Source organism: Tenrec ecaudatus, chromosome 10 (genome assembly GCF_050624435.1).
Source record: "Tenrec ecaudatus isolate mTenEca1 chromosome 10, mTenEca1.hap1, whole genome shotgun sequence".
Taxonomy (NCBI): Eukaryota; Metazoa; Chordata; class Mammalia; order Afrosoricida; family Tenrecidae; genus Tenrec; species Tenrec ecaudatus.
In genome coordinates this window covers 78,315,927-78,336,326 of record NC_134539.1, presented here as the reverse complement: position 1 = coordinate 78,336,326, position 20,400 = coordinate 78,315,927, and the positions used below count along the sequence as shown (strand labels likewise).

Genomic DNA, 20,400 nt, shown 5'->3' with positions numbered 1-20,400 from the left:
ATTAACCCCACATGTGTTTATCGGCCAGGTTGGCACAATAAACTAACTACCTCAGAGGCTGTACTAACATGGTTTGGGGAGCTAGGGCATGTGCTTGGGGTAAGAGGCTGTACTAGATTAAGAGATAAAAACTCAAAAAATCCATGGCCACTTCTGGGAAGGAGAGAATGGGAAGTGAATGTATACAGATTAATCCTTAATTCTCATATATTAAGAAGCCTGGCAGGCTGGGTTTCTGGGGTGGAGGGAAGCTTTCACCCTTATGAGTTGGAGGTGAGTCCCAACCCCATTCTCATAATTAATACTGTTCCCCATTATAGCCTCCCATAAAGCTACCTTAAACCATCTAGCCCATAGCTTTAACTATAGAGGCAGACATGTGCTATTGCTCTCCAGGCTGTGAGGACAGCCACTCCCTTTACCTGACCCAGGCACTGGTGGTAGGCTATGCCTCCAATACACTCAGGGACCCTTTAGGGTTAGGGGACAGCCCAGCTTGTCACACATGTGGTGACCAATAATGAGGAGGGCTTGTATGGTCCTAAAGTGTCTATAAGCCTCTGTTAGAAATATATTTTTTCTCTCTGTGCTGACCTGGCTCCTAAAGTAATGACTACCCAGATGAGCCCTTGCATGGTTTATCTTGTCTGATATCTCTTTTTAATTTTACCCCTCAATTACACAGCCGCCTCTTGGACCCATTTGAATGTTGGGTCTGGTACCCCCAAAGCCATTGAGTTAATTCTAGCTCATAGTGGCGCTACAAGACAGGCCAGAATTGTCCCTGTGGGTTTCTGAGACTGTCCCCCTTCATAGGAATACCAAACTTCATCTTTTGCCCGAGAAGTGTAGCCACTACACCCACCCCCAGCTCCTAAAAGGGACTTCAAGAGATGATCCTTAACTAGATCCTGGATGGGTCATAACAGGAACAGAATTTCACAAAAGGTATCTACCAGTCAATTTGGGAAGTCTGAATATGTCTATCTGATAATTTCTTAATTTCTCTGGCATGATAGTGCAGGGTGGGAGGTAGAAGACTGACTTCATGGAAGATGCCTGCTCAAGAATTTAGGGGTGAAGGGTCACGAGGTCCACAGCTTGTTTTCCAAGGAGTCACTCAAGAAGGTATTTATGTGCCAAGGCAGGCTGGGGTGCAAGGGACCAGCAAACACATCTAAAATGAAAACGGCGAGTGAATCGGAGTTCCAGCCAATTCCTGTCCACCATAAAGCTCTTTCAACTTTGCTACACATTTGAATTTTCCAAAACGGAAGCTGAGGGGGAAGGGAGACGTGCCACCCAAACACAATGTGTGGGCCTTGTCTGGGATTCAGGTTCTAAGAAACTCACGGATCCTTGGTCCCTGCATGAGAAGGTCACATGTTGCCCAGACAGCCACACACAAAGATTCTATAGTACTCATTCTCTTTCTGTCTCTTACAGAAGGCTGGGCAGATTTGGTTACTGACTGAGGAAACAAAATCCCTGGGCAGGGAAGCAAAGCTGAACTCATTCCCCTTGGCCAGAGGAGTTGGGGCTGAGAGCCAGACATAGGGAGAGAAAGCACTGGAGATGGGTAGCTAGAGAGAGAGAAATAGAGTTGAGATGGATGGTAGATAGATAATTTGGTTTTCGCCCTGGAGACCAGAGAAAGAGACTTGCTTGGTGTCTAACTGGCCACTCCAACCTCAAAGTGTGCATCTGGGCAGAAGGCCTCACCAGGTAGTAGGTTCCAGCCTACCTGGGCCCATGTCCTGGCTCCCAGGGTCTGGACAACCCTCATTTTAAGTTGAGGCAACCCATGCCCTTGAGGCAGGCCAGAACCACAATACTGACAGAGTCTGGGCCCCTGTCACTGACTCTGGACTTCATTACAAGGATGAGAGAAATAAATTTAGAACTCAATTAAACTTTGGATACTTTGCTTTTTCTTTCATTCATATTAAATCTCCCTGCCATTGAGTCAGTGCTGACTCCTAGTGACCCCCTTTGTGGGTTCTAAAACTGTTTAGCTGTTTATGGGAGTTAAAAGGCCAGTCTTTCCCCCTGAGAGCTGCTGGTGGTTTTGAACTGCCGACCTTATAGATCACAGCCCAGCATGGAACCACTATACCACTAGGGCACCACAGTAAATCTAGTCCAACCCAAACACCCTGTGGAAGCCCTCCAACCAATAACAACCAGGTGCACATGTGTGACTACATATGTTGAATTACAGTGAGAAGGAATTTACATGATGAAGAATCAGGGGGCATCCCACTAAGAGGGGCTAGAACTTTTTTCAGGATCTGGGCCCTGGTTGGGCGACCTTGGAGAGGGTCCAAGGAAGCAGGATTTTGCTCTGGCTTGCTGCTATCACAAAGCTAAGGATCATTTTATAACTGGGCACGTCGGGTAGCAAAGCTTGGAGAAACTGAAGTCCTGGCATACATGAATTAGGCAACATTAGACCTAAGTCACACTCCATTTTGAATTAATCTACAATTTTCGTTTATATTTCACAAAAGAAATTTCGTTTATATTTCACAAAAGAAATCAACCTTTTGGGTCGCATTTCACTGCTTAGAAAACAGAAAAGCCTAGACAAAGAATTGCTTAGTGCTGGTTAAAAATGTTTGTGCAGGGGTTGCCCCGGGAAGGCACCTTGCTCAGCAGGAGGATGAGAGATAGTGTTAAATTGTTGTTGTTGTAGTAAGGTGCCATCGAGTCGGCTCCGGCCCATAGGGACCCTGTGCACAACAGAATAAAATGCTGCCCGGTCCTGTGCCAGCCTCACAATTGTCCCTGTGATCAGCAGCCTGCTGCTGCAGCCACTGTGTCAGTCCATTCCCCTGGAAGGTTTTCCTTTTTCGCCGCTTTACCGCGCATGAAGTTCTTCTCCAGGGACAGGTTTCTCCTGGCAATGTGTCTCAAGTATGTAAGGTGGCGTCTTGCTGTTCTCGTCTCTGAGGAGCACGCGGGCTGTGCTTCGTCCAGAGCAGATTTGTTTGCTCGTTTGGTGGTCTATGGCACTCTCCACATTCTTCGCCAGCACCATAGTTCAAGGACATCGATTCTTCTTCTGTCTTCCGCATTCAGTGTCCAACTACCACATGCACATGAGGCGACTGGAAATATCAGGGCTTGAGTCAGGCGCACGTTGGTCCTTCAATACTCTAACGAGTCTTTTGATCTCTTGCCAGCTGCTTCCATGAGCACTGATTATGGACCCAAGCAAGACAAAATCTTTGACAATTTCACCCTTATTTCTTATTCAGTGCTCAACTTCCACATGTATATGAGGCGACTGAAAATATCACAAACTGGTTGGGTCCAATGTTGATCCCAATGATGCCATTACTTCTATGTTCAACTACCGGACACCAAGAACTTACTGTGGGTGTCGGCCAACTTGTGGATCCAAGGGGCTGGCTATGTTCCTCCCAACCTTCGAATTAAGAAGGAAAGCCAAGGTCTTTACCATGTTTACCTGTGAGGTTAACGGTTCCATCTTACTTCTTGTCACGGCTGCTCTGGCCTGCTGCCCTCCAGCCACACGCACCAGTCCTGCTTACTGCAGGATCTGCTGACTGAGCCTCACTATCCACTCTCCTCCTTCTTCAGGAGGATCAGCAAAACTGCTTAAGAGCCAGATGAGTAACACTTGGGCTTTGTATGACACACAGTCTGTTGCAACCTCTCAAGCCCACAGGGCTCATGGCCACCGGGACCACGGCCTCTTCTAGCCTGGGGCCAGAACAAGGCTGGCTGCTCCAACCAGGGACACAATAGAAAACCCCAACCAGGCTGGGTGGGAAATGGGAACCATCATTCAAACTCATAAAATAGACATGATTGAGGGAAAGAGGGACAAGACGTCAACCCAGTGCTCCAAGATGTGAATGCAACATGCCGGCATGGAGAGGTGTGAGGGGCCAGCCCCAATCCCAACTACAAGGACACCTGTCCCTTTCCCCAGAAGAATTTATTTCAGAGGACAGCACTGAATCTGCAGCTCCAAGAGAGGATCATGTCTGATCAGAGCACACGGGAGCAAATGAAGGGGGAGGAAGAGACAGTGGAGCACATCCTGGCCCACCAAGCCTTGAGGATGATATTCGCACTCACAGCAGCCAATCCACAGAGAAGACCATATGGTCAGCCCCACTATGAGACACGACGTCCCTCACTGACCCATAGCCCTACAGGGGGGACAACACTGGAGACATAGCGTGGAAATTCCGCCCGATCTGATCCCACCACACCAAGGCAAAACACTAAGGGTATACAACAGAACAGCAAGGGAACAGAGCAACAAAGTCCCCAGGGAATACCAAAAATAGACTTTGGGGCCAGGGCTTGGAACCCCAACAGACTCGACTGGAAAACACTCCTAAAAGCCAAGAAACAGTATTTGAACTAACTACAAGCTTTTCTGTCATTGGTTTGTTGTTGTTTTGTTTTATTTTATTGCTTGGTTTTGCGCTGTCTTGTTTTGTGTGTGTTATTATCTCTGCAGGTCTGTCTAAATAAGATAGGCTGGATGAACAATTTGGAGGAGAAAACAATGGGACCAATAGTTCCAGGGGGACATGGGAGAGGGGGAGGTGGGGGGAGGTAGCGGTGTTAACAACCCCAGGGACAAGGGAACAACAAGTGATCCAAATCGGTGGTGAGGAGGGTGTAGGAGGCTTGGTAGGACTTGATCAAGGGTAATGTAACCAAAAGGAATTACTGAAACCCAAATGAAGACTGAGCATGATAGTGGGTCAAGAGGAAAGTCAAAGGAAATAGAGGAAAGAGCTAGGAGGCAAAGGGCATTTATAGAGTTCTAAATAAAGGCATGTACATATGTAAACATATTTATATATGAGGATGGGGAAATAGACCTAAGTGCATATATTTACAGTTTTAGTATTAAGGTAGCAGATGGATATTGGGCCTCCACTCAAGTACTCCCTCAATGCAAGAATACTTTGTTTTATTAAAACTGGCATTCCATGATGCTCACCTCCCTGATACGATCGCTGAAGACAAATGGGTACATAAGCAAATGTGACAAAGAAAGCTGATGGTGCCCGGCTATCAAAAGAGAAAGTGTCTGGGGTCTTAAAGGCTTGAAGGTAAACAAGCGGCCATCTAGCTCAGAAGCAACAAAGCCCACATGGAAGAAGCACGCCAGCCTGTGCGATCACGAGGTGTTGAAGGGATCAGGTATCAGGCATCATCAGAACAAAAGATCTTACCATAGTGAATGAGGGGGCAGTGCGGAGTGCAGACCCAAAGCCCATTTGTAGGCCACTGGAGATCCCCTTACAGAAGGGTCTTGGGGAGGAGACAAGCCAGTCAGGGTGCGATGTAGCAACGATGAAAAATACAACTTTCCTCTAGTTCCTAAATGCTCCCCCTCCTGCCGCCCCCACTATCATGATCCCAATTCTACTTTACAAATCTGGCTAGACCAGAGGATGTACACTGGTGCCTATGGGAGCTGGAGGCACAGGGAATCCAGGGTGGATGCTCCCTTCAGGACCAGGGGCATGAGTGGCAATACTGGGAGGGTAGACAGAGGGTGGGTAGATGGAGGGTGGGTTGGAAAGAGGGAACCGATTACAAGGATCTACATGTGACCTCCTCCCTGTGGGACGGACAACAGGAAAGTGGGTGAAGGGAGACATCGGACAGGGCAAGATATGAGAAAATAATAATTTATAAATTATCAAGGCTTCATGAGGGAGGGGCAGCAGGGAGGGAGGGGGAAAAAGATGAGCTGATGCCAGGGGCTTAAGTGGAGAGCAAATGCTTTTAGAATGATGAGGACAGTGAATGCACAGATGGATTGTGATGAGAGTTGTGAGCCCCTCATAAAACGATTAGAAAATAATAATGATGGCAACATACCGTATAGATGTGAGTGTGAGCCAAGCCAAATGTCAGTCGAGGCACCTCATTTCACCACAAAAACTGCATTAAAATGTGCTCAGAAACCTGGCTTATACATGAGTATATGCGGTATGTACAAGTATACTTCTTACAATTGATGTATGGGTTGTTGTAATTGCTGTAAGAGCCTCCAATAAAACGGCAGTTCTACCCACTCGGGTCTCTGTAAGTTGGAATCAACCCAGGGGCAGTGAATGAACTGATTGACGGGGTCCCCCAGTTGAGGTTAAAAGCAGGGCGCCGGGAGGATCAGAGGGCAGGGCACAGTTCTGCGGATGCTCCCACCGCCAATCAATGGATCACTGGATCACTGCAGGGCCCGGCTGCCACCGCTCAGGATCACGGTGGACCTGAAACCCCGCTCCTTTGGAAGACCTTTCAGATTTCCTTCCATGGGCCAAGCTCCCCGTCCCTTCCCAATGGTGGGGTGGGAGAACAAAGTGATGGGGTATTGGGAGAGGCCAGATCAGCCATTTTTAAAACAAGAATAATGGTTGGTGGCTCAAGGAGAAGGAAGGATGGGCTGGGGGCATGTGCAGGGTGGAGCAAGGGGTGTGGACACTGGTATGGGACATCTACTGGAGCACCCCAGGGCTTCCATCAGCCTGACTTGGGGGATTCCAGCACCCAGTTCTTTCCAAACTCTATCCTCCAATCCGGTCCCTTCCCCAAAGGTCTTTCAAAGCACTTCAGAGCGCTGAAAATTAGCTGTGTTTACAGGTGAACTTCTGCTGTCTGGGGCTCCTTCAATAAACAGCTCTGGCTTCTTGTGGAACCTCTTCTTTGCCCAGGCTGCCACAGGTGGGCCCACTTCACAGAGGCACTACTGTCCACCTGCCAAGAGGGCTTGGCAGGTGTGGGAATCAGAAGCTAGAGGGTGCTCTAGGGTACAGTCCCCAGTACCAGGGTGTTTGGGAGGCTTCTCCCAAGAAGTGGTGGTCCGGGGGAGCGTGCCCAGGATGGAGGAGAAAAATCCTACAGGCTTAGAGAACAAATGCACAGGGGTCAGAACAGGGCAGCAGCCTGGACAGATTCCAGGAGCTTCTGGTACAGCCTGACCAGAGGCCTCATTTCTCAGAATTGAGTCCATTCCCAGGAAAGTCCTGTGGGAAGCACTCCCTGGTCCCTGAGGAAGAGCCAGGGCTCTGGAGTGACCAAAGGAGATGGTGCTGCTGGTGGTACTGATAATGGAGGTAGAGGTGCTGGTGATGTTGGTGATACTGGTGGTGCTGGTGGAACTGGAGGTGGAGGTGGCATCCCAGGTCATCCCAGGGTATTGGCTAAGGGGAGGAGTCTGGGTGCTGGCCTCAGGGCACTCAGTAAGGAAGAGATTGGCCCAATGGAAGCAGCTGATCAGAGCAGCCATCCTGGAACACTGTGTGTTCTCAGGGAACTACCTGTCCTGCTTGCCTGGGATGGAAGGTTCTGAGGACATGGGACTTTCCCTGGGAAGACCCAGCAGACCAGGACAGTTGGCTCCCCCTCAGCTGACCAAAGGCAGGGTTGGCTGCTCCTGTCCTTGGCCTGACATCCTGTTCATTCGTTCTGAGGATCACTGTGCAGGGACTTCAATCACCAACACCTGAGGGTGCTTGGTAGGATGATTCTCTTTGCCATCCTCGCCCACATCGGACCCCCTGTCTTCCTGATTCTCTCGTTTCTCCTAAAGCGGATCCACCTCCCCGCCCTAAACCAGGCCTTCACCTCACTGGGACAGGCGGGGGAAGGTGAAAATAGGGGCACACACTCACTCATGCACTCACACTTTCCGCCCTTCCCTGCGCATTTTGCAGGTTTCCTCCCACACTGCCCCCAGGCCAGGCCCGTGTCACCAGGGCCACTGCACTAAGGGTCACACAGAAATGCCACTGGGGCCTTTCAACTGCCTTGCCACACAGCAGGTGCTGCCTGGACCCGTCAACAGGTGAGGAAACGCAGCATCATGAGAACTCCCTTTTCTACGGGGCTCTTAGAGGTCTTACAAGTCCATGAGAACTCCCTTTTCTACGGGGCTCTTAGAGGTCTTCCAAGTCCGCTGTGGGGCGAGATGCAAGCCTGTGGTTTGTTGTGTTTTTTTTGGTTTGTTTTTAGAGAAACCGCAACCATCCAGTTTATTATTGCTGTAAGTACGCACTGAGTAACAAACACACCCCGTGTGCTTTCCTGAGGACAGCAGAGGCAGGTGTACAGCAATCAGTGCTAAATACTTCTCATTCCAAAATAATTGCCACCTTTTAAAACCTGGGGTTCTCTTGTAGTGAAAAACGGTTTGCCTTGTTAACAGTGCGCGCACTGCTGCCCTCCAACAGCCGGGGAGCGTCGCTCGCACTTTGATTCATTCCCTTGTTGACACTGGTCAGTAGAGACCATGTCACCGTCGCTTCTCCCCACTGGGGAGCTGCCCGAGGCATCCCCGTCTATACAGAAGCCGTCAAGTGGCCACGGCCACAACCACCACCTACTCAAGCGCCTAGCAGTCTACACCACCCACCCTTCGGCAGCCACGCACCGAATGACCTGACCGCACTTTACACTGCTCCTCACATTTCTAATTGAGTGCTAACACCTAGTAATGCAGACATCTCACTGCAGGATCTATGCGCTCTCGAGTTTCACAGGTGAAGGTAGTTGCCAGACATGTTCCTGGCAGGTCAAAGGATTTTGCCCTTTAATAAATCAACACCAAATGGGAACCAAATGGAGACGGCGACCCTCGCAAAGGCCCGCCTATAACAGGCTAGTGGGGGGCACAGGAAAACTGGCCTGGGGTCAAGCCCAGTGCAGGGGCTGCAGGTGGGACATACCTTGTCCTGAGGCTGGGTGCCTGATGGGCTGAGTGGTTCACTAGTCCCACAATGTGTGCACATCACACCATCTGCAAAGCTGGAGGGAGGGATGGAGGGAGGAGGGGACCAGGAAGGAGGACCACACATCTGAGAATGGTTCCTTCAGGCCCCAATCTCCACTTCTTATACAAGAGTCAGCCAACACGTCTGTCAGGTCATACAGGAAACAAGGTGATAATGGAATATCAAAGGACAACAGGGCCCGGCCCCTGCGCTGGCAGCAGCGAGTTCTTCACGTGGAAGCAATTCTAACAGAAAACACCCGTGACCATGATAGCATGAGATGCCCCGTGGCCTCAGGCCCCTGACGGCTTGACTTGAGCACTCGACAGAAACGGGAGCTTGGTCTTCCCGGACATCCATTTTCCTTCCTGTTCCTTTCTGGTCACTTTATCCTGGGCAGGTCGCGTTCTGGTAGGTCATTAAATCTCAAGTGGGCTATGAGTGAGATGGGGGCCCAGACTCCTCCCCTCAACCTTTGACCGGGAAGCAGGGCTCTGGTTGGTCTCTAGGCTGCCGGCACTGCGCTCTTTCTTCTGGGGGGATTCTCTCCTGGTTCTGGAGGGGCTCAAGTCTGTGTGATCATAAGGCCATCAGGACCTAGAACTGATTGGTTCCAACATTCAGTGGATTGGCTGCATTTCCAGGGGAAACTACTTCCCTCAAGCGCCACCCCAAAGTCCTAGAGTAAGTCTTCCCAAAGGCAGTTCTTGGAAGCGTGTGCAGCTGTGTCCGATCAAGCTCTGGAGAGCAGCGTGGCCCCACTCACTTTGACTCCGGTGCACCATCCAGCCTGCGCTGATACTGCCTCTCTGAGGCCTTTCTCAGGTAGACGTCATAGAAGGTCTCCTGCCCGACGCGCATTTTGATCATGATCCACTCCATCGTGGCTCCGAGCACGAAAAAGAAAGGCAGGAGCCTGTAGATGCCGAGTTGCTCCTTGCTCCCCAGGAACGCATTGCAGAAGTCGCTTCACCTGGGCTCTGGGGAACATGCTCGACCCAAGGGTCGGAGAGGGGTGCAGTCGAGCCAGGCGCGACAGCAGCGGGCCCAACCTGGACGAGAGCCGGCCCAAACCTGTGGTTTTCCTGACTCCTCAGCCTCGGCCCCAGCCACACACCCTCTGTGCACTGCCAGTGCCTGGCAAAGGTGCTCCCTTGGGGCTGCAGGTGTCCAGAACTCCCGATCTCCGGGACGAGGGAACAGGATGGCCCCTGTGCTAGACAAGTCCACCAGCCTCTCAGCCTCAAGGGTGGGCCTGGCCCACGATTGGCTTTCAGAGGGGGGATTAGTATTATAATGGGGGTTGTGTGCCTGGGGTGGGGATGGGGTCCATGGTGAGAGAGGAAGCTAGACACTGTACACTCTGGGTGGGTAGGTCTGTATGGTCACTGTCATATCCTTGATGTACACCAAGGTCCAGGCCATAAGCAAGTCCCCAGGGAAGAAAGGGAAGAAGGCAGGGGACAGGCTTTAACCTTATTCCCCAGAGGACACCTTGGGGCAAGTCCCCTCACCTCTCTGTTTCCCTAGGAAACAAATGCAAAGATGATCATCGATGCTTGGAGAAGTTCTTTATATAAAAGTGTCCGGTAAGTGCTGGCAGTTACTGATGGAGTGGGCACTTCACGAATATTTACTGAGCTGATGTACTCTGTATGGCCTGTGGGGCTAGATGTGTGTGAATTTCCACATGCAAGGGGCAGGAGGCACAGTGCCGAGGGTCCGCCACCCTGTTAGGGGATGATGCAAGTGCTATAACTTCATTTTGAAATAAGGGAGTATTTAGGAACTCACTGCTGTAGAGTTGGAACGACAGCTCACAGAGACCCTCTAGGACAGAGGAGAAATGCTTTATAGTTTCTGGGATGCAGATCGTGCGACAGCCTCGGCCCTCTCCTGCAGAGCAAGCCGGTGGGCTTGCACTAGCAAGCTGTAGTTCGCAGCTCAATGCATAACCCACTGCGCCCACAGACGGAATGTTTGTTCTTCGTGCCCAAACTGTTTGCATATAGATATATTCATGGAGGAAGGAACCCACACAGACAGAAGTGAACAGTCATACCCTGCATGTGGGTACCTGTGTGTATAGCGTGCCTGTGACAGGAGCAAGTGCACACACCTGAAAGCTCGTGTGTGTGTGTGTGTGTGTGTGTGTGTGTGTGTGTGTATAGGGAGAGGCAGTTTCTAGGAACATGAAGGGAGAGAGCAGTCATGGCGGGGGTGGGGGTGGGGGTCAGTTAGGGCCTAGGATAGGAAGGGGCATAGGTGGCAGTATTGACTGTCCTCAGTCGAAAACACTGCTAAGTGAGGCGCTTGTTGTTCTGGAAGCGTCCAGCAGGGGGCACACAGAACCAGCCGTGGCTGGCCTTGGGGTAAATGCGGCAGGTGCTGCAGGGAGGTACTGGCAGGCTAGGGGCTCTGAGACAGAACCATGGGGCTTTCTACTCCTGCCCAGAGCGCCGGTCTTGGAGACTCACAGGGGCAGCTCTTCCCTGTTCTAAAGGGTCACTATGAGTCAGCATTGACTCAATGGCAGTAGGTTTTGTTTTGTTTTTCTGTTTGGGTGGTGCAGGGGGTGGGGTAAGCGTTGGGCTGCTAACTCTCAGGTCAGCATTTCAAACCCAACAGCTGCCCAGAGGAAGAAGGGTAAGGCTGTCTTCTTCCAAAAGATTCTGAGTCGTAGGAGCCCTGTGCAGGGTCGCTGGCCTTGGACTCGACTGGGCTGCAGGCCGTTGGGTTGGGGGAGATGGATCTGAATCGGCACTGTGGCCGTAGATTTTCGTGGCTGAGGTTCCGTGAATTTAGCAACCAGCTCATCTTTTAGGAAGCAGGTTTTCTCCATAGTAATGAACAATGATTACAACATATTACTCTTGGAGCCAAGCCCTCTCTTTTGGAAACGATCTTCCAAGCCTCGTCACAAACATACGCCAGGAGCCTTCCTTTAGTCCTGATAGTCTTCAGAGTCCAGACTGAACAAGTGCGGCGAAAGGATACCACCCTTGTGCGAAAGTTGAACCCCCAGCCTGAAATGAAGCCACTCTTAAATTAAAACATTAAAAGGATATATTTTAAAAAGGCATTAAACCATTTGGCACCCCCTTATCTCTTGTTTTTTGTGCAGTCTGTATGAGCACAGTTGTTCTGGAATTCCCTTTCCTCACAATGTTATCCAGAGCTTGGGACGCTCCACATAGTGGAATGCGGACTTACAGCCAAGTGAGCCGAATGAGAAGCTGGATTACAGGCAAAGGAATACGCACCGGCACTGGAGGAAGGCTCGTTAAGATGACACAACACAGGCTTGCTTGCTAAAGGGGAACAGGACGTGAAGCACTTACAGAAGAAGACTACCACCTTCAGCGTGGACTGCCCCTTAATGTAAAGAAAGCAAAACTCCTCAACACTGGACAAACCACATTATGATAAATGAAGAAAAGGGTGAAGTGGTCAGACTTCATGTTACTTGGATCCACAATCAATGCCCACGAAATTGACAATCCAGAAATCAAATGGGGTGTTTTATTGGTCAGTCCTGCTGCACAAGGCCTCTTCGAGGTGGTAAAGAACAAGGATGCCACTTTGAAGATTAAGGGGAACTTGTCTTAAGCCGCGGTATTTTCCATCTCCTCATCAAAAGCTGGACAAATGAGTGAGGATGACAAGAAACCAACGGATGCCTTTGACTTATGGTATGGATGAAAAATATAGACAAACAGATCTCTCTTGGAAGAGGTAAAGCCAGAATGCTCCTTTGAAGCAAAGATGGTGAGACTGCATCTCACGAACTTTGGATGTGCTGTCAGGAGGGACCCGTCCGGGAGAAGAACCCATGCTTGGTAAAGTAAAGGGTTACCACAAAAGAGGAAGCCCTGAACAAGATGGCCTGGCATCGAGGCTGCAACAATGGGCTCAGACACAGCAAGGACTGTGAGGGAGGTGGAGAAGGACGAGGCCGTGGATCCGTCTGCTGTACTTGAGGTCACTAAGAGTCAGAACTGACTTCATACTATCAATTGACAAGCACAGTATACACAACAGTATTGGGGGCACCGGAATGATTCCACATGGAGTGGGGGGCTGCAAAAGCAGATACCACTTACTCCTGGGTTATGAACTACAGCGGTGCATTGGGCTGCTCACTGCAAGGCCAGCAGTTCCAAATTAGCAGGAGCTCCTCAGGAGCTTTCTACCCCATAAAGTGTCACAGTTTCAGAAACCCACAGGGGTGGCTCTACTTGGTCCTATAGTGTCTCTGTGGATGGAATCAACTTGAGGGCAGTGAGCTAAGTAAGCTGGGCTATCATATAAAAGCTTTTCATTGCTAGGGGGGCACTGATTAACTTTGTTCTGAAAAGGAGGCAGGAGGTCAAAGAAGTTTGGGGACCAATGCTCTATATAACGGAGTATTGTGAGAAGATTCAAATGAAGGTGATCACTTGCAGCGTTCTGACACAGAAAGATAATCCAGGGTAAGTGAAAAAGGAAGGTGGGAAACAAAACAGAACCGAATGGCATTTCCCAGACATCAATCACACTGTTCCATAGGGGCATCCCATCAAGCAGTCCCGTACAACGGCTACCACAACCAGATCCAAAACACTGCCTTTCTCCTTGAACTCCTTGATGTCAGCTCCTCCCCACCACACACACACACACACACACACACACACACACACACACACACACACACCATTCTTGCTTTCTCTGGTGACACTGGTCTATACAAAGGGATTTGCACACTCAAACTGTGCAAAAGCCATCTTCATAATCAATGGCAAACTTTTAAACAGTCTAAGTAATAATTCCACTAAAAAAAGTAACGATGGATCATTGCTAGCTTATATACCTAATGATAACGAACGGCATCTTTCATGTCTTGGCAAATCATCATACTCCTTTCAAAAAACAATTATTGACATGAGGCCACATGAAAAAAAGGGGGTGTAGAAAGGGAGAACCGATCTTGGGGATCTATGTGTAACCTCCTCTCTGGGAGATGGGCAATAGAAAGGTGTGTGAGGGGAGACGCCGGGCAGTGTAAGATAAGATAAAATAATAATTTATAAACTATTAAGGGTGCAGAGGGAAGGGGGAAGCAGGAAGGGAGGGGGAGGGAAAAAAGGAAAACGAGCTGATTCCAGGAACCCAAGTGGAAGGCGAATTTTGAGAATGACGAGGGCAACGAATGTATAAGGGTGCTTTACTCAGTTGATGTATGTATGGATTGTGATAAGAGTTGTATGAGCCCCAGTAAAAAAATTTATTAAATTTAAAAAAAAGAAAAACAACCATTTAAAAGTACAGACAAAAAAGCTGGAGGACAGGAAGTTTAAGACAAGGGGAGTGAACCAACTCGCACAGAGATAACCGACAATGTTGACAGTGAAGAAGAAACCAGCATTACTGAGAATTAGGTTTAGAAACTGGTGAATGCAGCCAACAGAGAAGCCTGTGGGGCCGGCCCCACTCCCAGTCAACTACGTGCACACCACCCTACCCCCACCCAAGAAGAATGCACTTCAGGGGACAGCACTGAAGCTACAGCTCAGGAAGTGGGGTGAGTCTGATGAGAGCACCCAGGAGCAAATGAAAAGGGAAGGAGAATGGAACACATCTTGGCCCACCAAGACCTGAGGACGATATTCCTGCTCAGAGCAGCCGGCCCCACCATGAGACATGACGTCCATCACTGACCCATAGCGCTACAGGGACAACACTGGAGACACAGTGCAAGAATTGTGCCTGATCTGACCCCACCACATGGGGGGTGGGGATGGGTCACTAAGGGCATGCAACAGAGCAGCAAGGCAAAGCAATGACGTCCCCAGGGAATACCAAAAATAGACTTCAGGCCAGGGCATAGCATCCCATCATATTTGAATGGAAAAATTCCTAAAGGTCAACAAACAGACCTGGAACTATTTATGGGCTTTTCTTTTCTTTGTCATTTTGTTGTTGTTGTTGTTTATTTTCTTTTATTGTTTTGTTTTGCTCTGTCTGGTTTTGGTGCTCACTATTATCTCTGCATGTCTATCTAGATGAAATAGACAGGATAAACAATCCGGAGAAAACAACCAAGACTGACAGTTCCAGAGGAACATAGAAGATGGGGAAGCGGGGGAAAGGAAAGGAGGTGCCAACAAACCCAGGGACAAGGGAACAACAAGTGATCTAAAATTGATGTCGAGGAAGGCATAGGATGCCTGGTGGGGCTTGATTACGGGCAACGTAACCACGAGGAATTACTTAAACCCGAATGAAGGCTGAGCATGATAGTGGGACAAGGGGAAAGTAAAAGGAAAGAGCTAGGAGGCAAAGGGCATTCATAGAGGTCTAAATACAGGCATGTACATATGTAAATATATTTATATATAGTAATAGGAAAATAACTTATGTAAATATATTTATATGTTAAGTATTAAGGTAGAAGACAGACATTGGGCCTCTACTCAAGTAACTCCCTCAACACAAGGACACTTTGTTCTAATAACCTGGCATTCTGTGATGCTCAGCTTCCCGACATGATCACTGAAGACAAAATGGATACATAAGCAAATGTGGTGAAAAAAGCTGGCGGTGCCCGGCTATCAAAAGATATAGCATCTGGGGTCTTAAAGGCTTGAAGGTAAACAAGCAACCATCTAGCTCAGAAGCAACAAAGTCCACATGGAAGAACCACACCAGCTTGTGTGATCATGAGGTATCGATGGGATCAGGTATTAGGCACCAAAGACCCAGAACAAAAAAGCTTATTAATGTGAATGAGGGAGAGTGTGGAGTGGAGACCCAAAGCCCATGTGTAGACAATTGGACATCCCCTTACAGAAGGGTCACAAGGAAGAGACGAGCCAGTCAGGGTGCAGTATAGCACCGATGAAACATACAACTTTCCTCTAGTTCCTTAACGCTTCAGGCTTCCTCCCCACACTATCATGACCCCAATTCGACCTTACAAATCTGGCTAGACCAGAGCATGTACACTGGTACAGATAAGAGCTAGAAACACAGATAAATCCCTCAGAACCAATTGAGAGTTAGCCGTACCAGGAGGGTAAGGGAGAAAGAGGGAACAGATCACTATGATCTATCTAGAACCCCCTCCCAGGGGAACAAACAACTTAAAAGTGGGCGAAGAGAGACGTTGGTCAGTGTAAGACATGGGTTGTGATATGAGGTGTAAGAGCCTCCAATAAAGTGGTTTAAAAAAAGAAAAAACTGGTGAATGGGCATGGGCTTGACTGGGTGTATTTCACCAGATATAAAAGTAAAAGAATCGTCTCAATAGCAGTGAGTGAAACTAATTTAAAAGATCAAAAGTGTTTTGTATCTTTAAAAATTATGTCAAAACACTAAAAGCTCTCTTATGGTCTATTATAAGCACATAGCACACAATAAACCCTTCCAGCCATGGAGTCAGTGCTGACTCATAGCGATCCTACAGGACAGGGAAGAACTGCCCCTGAGGGAATGTGAGACTGCCCCTCTCTACAGGAGCAGAAAACCCTGTCTTACTCCCTGGTGGTTTCAAACTGCCGACCAACATGTAACCACAATGCCACCAGGCCTCTTATTATAAGTTTATCGAAAAGCCAAAGCCCTCACTGCCACCGAGACAAGGCTGACTCAGAGTGACCCTATAGGCCTGGGTACAACTGCCCCTGTGAGTTTCCCAGACGGGAAGTGTTTACTTGAGTAGAAAGCCTGTCTTTCTCCTGCAGAGCGGCTGGTGGTTTCAAACTGCTGACCTTGCAGATGGCAGCCCCATGTGTGCAACCATAGGGAAGAGGGGAAAATAAAAAGCCAAATGGATACTCATTGTAGAGTCCCTGGGTAGCACAGACAGAGAAGCACTCAACAACTAACTGGAAGCTTGGCGATTCCAGCCCCTCCAGAGGTGCCTCAGAAGAAAGGCCTGGAGACCTGCTTCTGAACACAGTTCTACTCTGCACACCCAGGCTGCCCTGGGCCCGAGTCAGCAGACACCGCTCATGGCAGCAGCAATGCTCACTCACTTAGCCCTCTGTGACTTCGACTCGCAGGGGACTGAGAACTCAAGTGTTCATGTCTTTATAACATGCATCCAAGAGAAATAATATGATCAAGGGTCGTCTGCACAGTGCTTGTCTGCGAGTCCTTACATAATGACTTTTTTGGTCTCAGAAAATCACCATCCTCCTTTCTAAATTTGGATCAACTGCCCACATTTTATTTTACGCTTCGTCTGTGAGCATTCCTTTCAATGGGAAGTTGTTTGGTTTTTCCCTCTCAGCATTACTTCCTCTGGGACATCTTCATCCTTTTTGTCACCACCCAAAGCCAAACTCACTGCTTCAGGTCAATTCTGACCCATCGTGACCCCGTGGACCAGGTAGCACTGCCCCTGCAGGGTATCTGAGACGATAACTTTTTAGGGGAATAGACAGCCTGCTTTCGAACCGCTGACCTTGTGGGTAGCAGGCCAAGGCACTATGCCACCAGTTGCCACCACTTTCCTTGTGCATGTCACTAAGTTTGCACCTTCGCTAACGTGCTCCGGAAGCATCTCTCCCAAGCAGAGGAGGTGCCCGCCTTCCCAGTCAGCTACTCCTTCTACTGTTCCAGTCAAGCTGGACTCCCGTTCCACCTCTGGCCTACCACTTGTCCTTGTTTTGCTTAACACTCAGTGTGGTTGGCCAGCTCCCTCTCTTTGTCCTTTGTTTTCAATAAAGTCATTGTTTTGAGATAGTTTTAGGTCTATGGAGAAGTTGCAAAGATTAGTAGAGGATTCCCATACACCTCTCACCTGGTTTCCTCCCCTGTGAACACTGGGCTTAAGACACCGAGGCTGGTACATTCTCTTAACTCCACACTGTGCACGAGGAACATTGGTGGATTAGTAGGTTATGCATTAGGCCGCTAAGCACAGGTCAGTAGTTCAAAATCACCCGCCACTCTTCAGGAAAAAGATGGGGCTTCCTACTCCTGTGAAGTGTTACAGTCTGGGAAACCCACAGGGGCAGCTCTACCCTGTCCAACAGGGTTACTATGAGTCAGCACTGACGTGATGGCAGTGTTTTGTTTGGGGTTTTGTCTTGTTTTGAATGGCTTTTGAATGGCCAGGTTTTCAGTACAAGGTCCTCCAGGTTGGATTTGGCTGAGACTATTTTAGGATTAGAATGGGGTAAGAGTTTGGGGAAAGAATGTCACTGAGGTGAGTGTCCTCATCCCATCCCCTCAGGAGCCATTGGGGGAACATGACGTCCACCTGGCCGCCTACCCAAACCCACAGCCCTCGCGCCAATTCCAACTCAAAGCGACACTGTAGAGGGTAGCTGAGAGCGGAGACCTTCATGGCCGCGCAGGCAGCTCCCTCTTTCTCCTGGCTGGTGGATCTGCATCCTCTCTCCCTCTGGCTCTTTACATGGCATCGCAGACCAGGGGAGCTTGCCAAAGGGAGTCTTTCGGATTTCTCCATTATAAATGTACTACTTCCCCCTTTTTCTAGTCTTTGGAAAACTCAAAAACCAAACTCACTGCCATCGAGTCGAGCATTTACTGGCTAAGTGACTTCTTATCACGTACTGAACCTTTCTGAACCTCATTTCTGAAATGAGGTTATGAATCATCCCGTCCTTGGAGGCTGGTCGTGAGAAATCTCTGCGCTAACACATGAAGATCACTTAGCATGGCTGCCTGGGGAAGCCGGCATCCACCACAGATCATTACTATTACTGTTATTATTTCCAAAGAAATGCGTGGGAGTGTGTCATGGGGGCAGCTCAGGCTCTTTGCAGAATGGAGGAGCCCCAACCCCACCAGGAGAGGGGGCACAGGAAGGGATTCCCTGGTTTTGAGGCACCTTCCAGCCCTGCTTTCCAGGCCTCAAAGAATTGGGGCCTCTTTGCTCCCAGGCTAGGGCTCGTGGTCAGTGGTCATTCTCCCCAGGACCCAAGCTGCCTAGGCAGCTACAGGCTATCTCCGTAACCAGAAGACATTGTAATTGTGGCCAGCAGGTGGATGACCCCGGGCACCTGGAAAGCCTCTGTGACAACACTCAATGGCATTTGCAGTGACACCAGTCACACCCCGGGGCCTTGCCAAGCAGCTGTGTGGAGACTGTATAAAGTCTAAAGGCTCCTCCCTCCAGCCAGCCTTTGGAGCCGGCCTTAATCCAGACACTGTGGCCTCCCCGTCCTCTCCTCTCCCAAGGATACACACTCTTGGCTTTGTTGTTTGATTGAATCCAGAGTTTTTATTTGAGGAACAACAAGAACAACAACAAAACCTGAATGGTTTTAAAGATAATAAAGCACACATATTCTAGACCTTCGCCTTCTTTTTGTATACAGCTTAGTAAATCACACCTCTGACAGCTCTGCTGGGATGCGCTCATCAATAATTATATCATTTCTTACCATCTTGTGAGCACTACCAATTTGTGACCGGAAGAAAACCACTCTGCTTAAAAGAAGCTTCAGTTTGCGGGAAAACCCCATAGTCACATACAAAACAGCCCTTTCAAAAAATTGTGACCAAGCACAGGAAGCCTGTCCACTGCGGCTTCATGGTTTCATTGCCCGCGCTGAGATCGACATGCAAGTTTTCACTTCTGCACAAACTCTGCTTCTGAAATAGCCTCTGCCTATGGTTGCTCAAGCTGTGCCCCACCTGGCATACCCTCCAACCCGACCTACCTGGCAACTTCCAGGCCCAGCTCTGCCTCCCTGCGAAAGCCTGAAGCCTTCAGAATCTGCAGAGGCCCTCCCCTGAACTCCAAGGGCACCAACCAGGCACCTGATGGACTGATAAAAGTCTCTGCTCACAATATCCTACTGGGAGGGTATTGCTGCCCCTATTTTGCACAAGAGGAGAACAAAGGTCTCTTAGTTGGAGAGCCTGAGCTAGGTTTCAAACCCAACTCAGTTCAAAGTTCTCTTTCCTCTAACCCAGTGGTTCTCAACCTACCTGATGCCGTGACCCTTACAGATAGTTCCACATCTTGTGGTGACCCCCCCCAACCATAAAATTCTTTTTTGTGGCTACTTCATAATTGTCATTTTGCTACTGTTATGAATTGGGCAACCCCTGTACAAGGATGCTTTGCATCCCTGATCCCAGACCCTCTTCTCCCCTCAGCCATTTGGACAACACAATCAGAGCTTCTAACAGTGAGGTGGGCAGCATTCCCAGGCAAGAGAAAGCTGTCAGTTACAAGAACAAATTAAAGCTCAGGCTTGGATCAAATTATCCTCGCTCCTCTATTAACTAGCGGTGGGACCTTGGTCGTGCCCCACCACAGTCTCTGAGTCTCGGCTCCCTCCTCTGTACAAGAAGGATCATCATGCAATAGTCCCTGGAAAACCTTTAGCACAGGTTCAAACCCAGTCACCCGCCAGGGACTAAGCACAGTAATGTTCAAACCTGAAATACTATTACAATTAATTTCCCAAGCAGATAAATCTCATGTCAGGCGGATTATTCCTGATTTTTCCCCCAATTGAAAAACAGCCCTGAGTCCCATAAGATAAGCGATTGGCAAAAGCTTGTAGCGTCTACCCCCCAAGGGAGGTGACAGCCTATCTGGAAAGCTCTCACAAGCACACGGTTCCTTGGCTTTGGACTTGGCAAGGGAGAGAGGTTTCTG

General features: G+C 49.2%; 1 protein-coding gene and 1 pseudogene across 2 annotated transcripts in view; both read right to left on the bottom strand.

Moving 5' to 3' along the window:
• KYAT1 (kynurenine aminotransferase 1) overlaps positions 1-20,400 on the bottom strand; it is a 44,894-nt gene that overhangs the window by 20,865 nt on the left and 3,629 nt on the right. The gene's annotated exons all lie outside the window — the stretch shown is intronic.
• Positions 9,373-9,765, bottom strand: LOC142458033 (ubiquinol-cytochrome c reductase complex assembly factor 5 pseudogene; annotated as a pseudogene).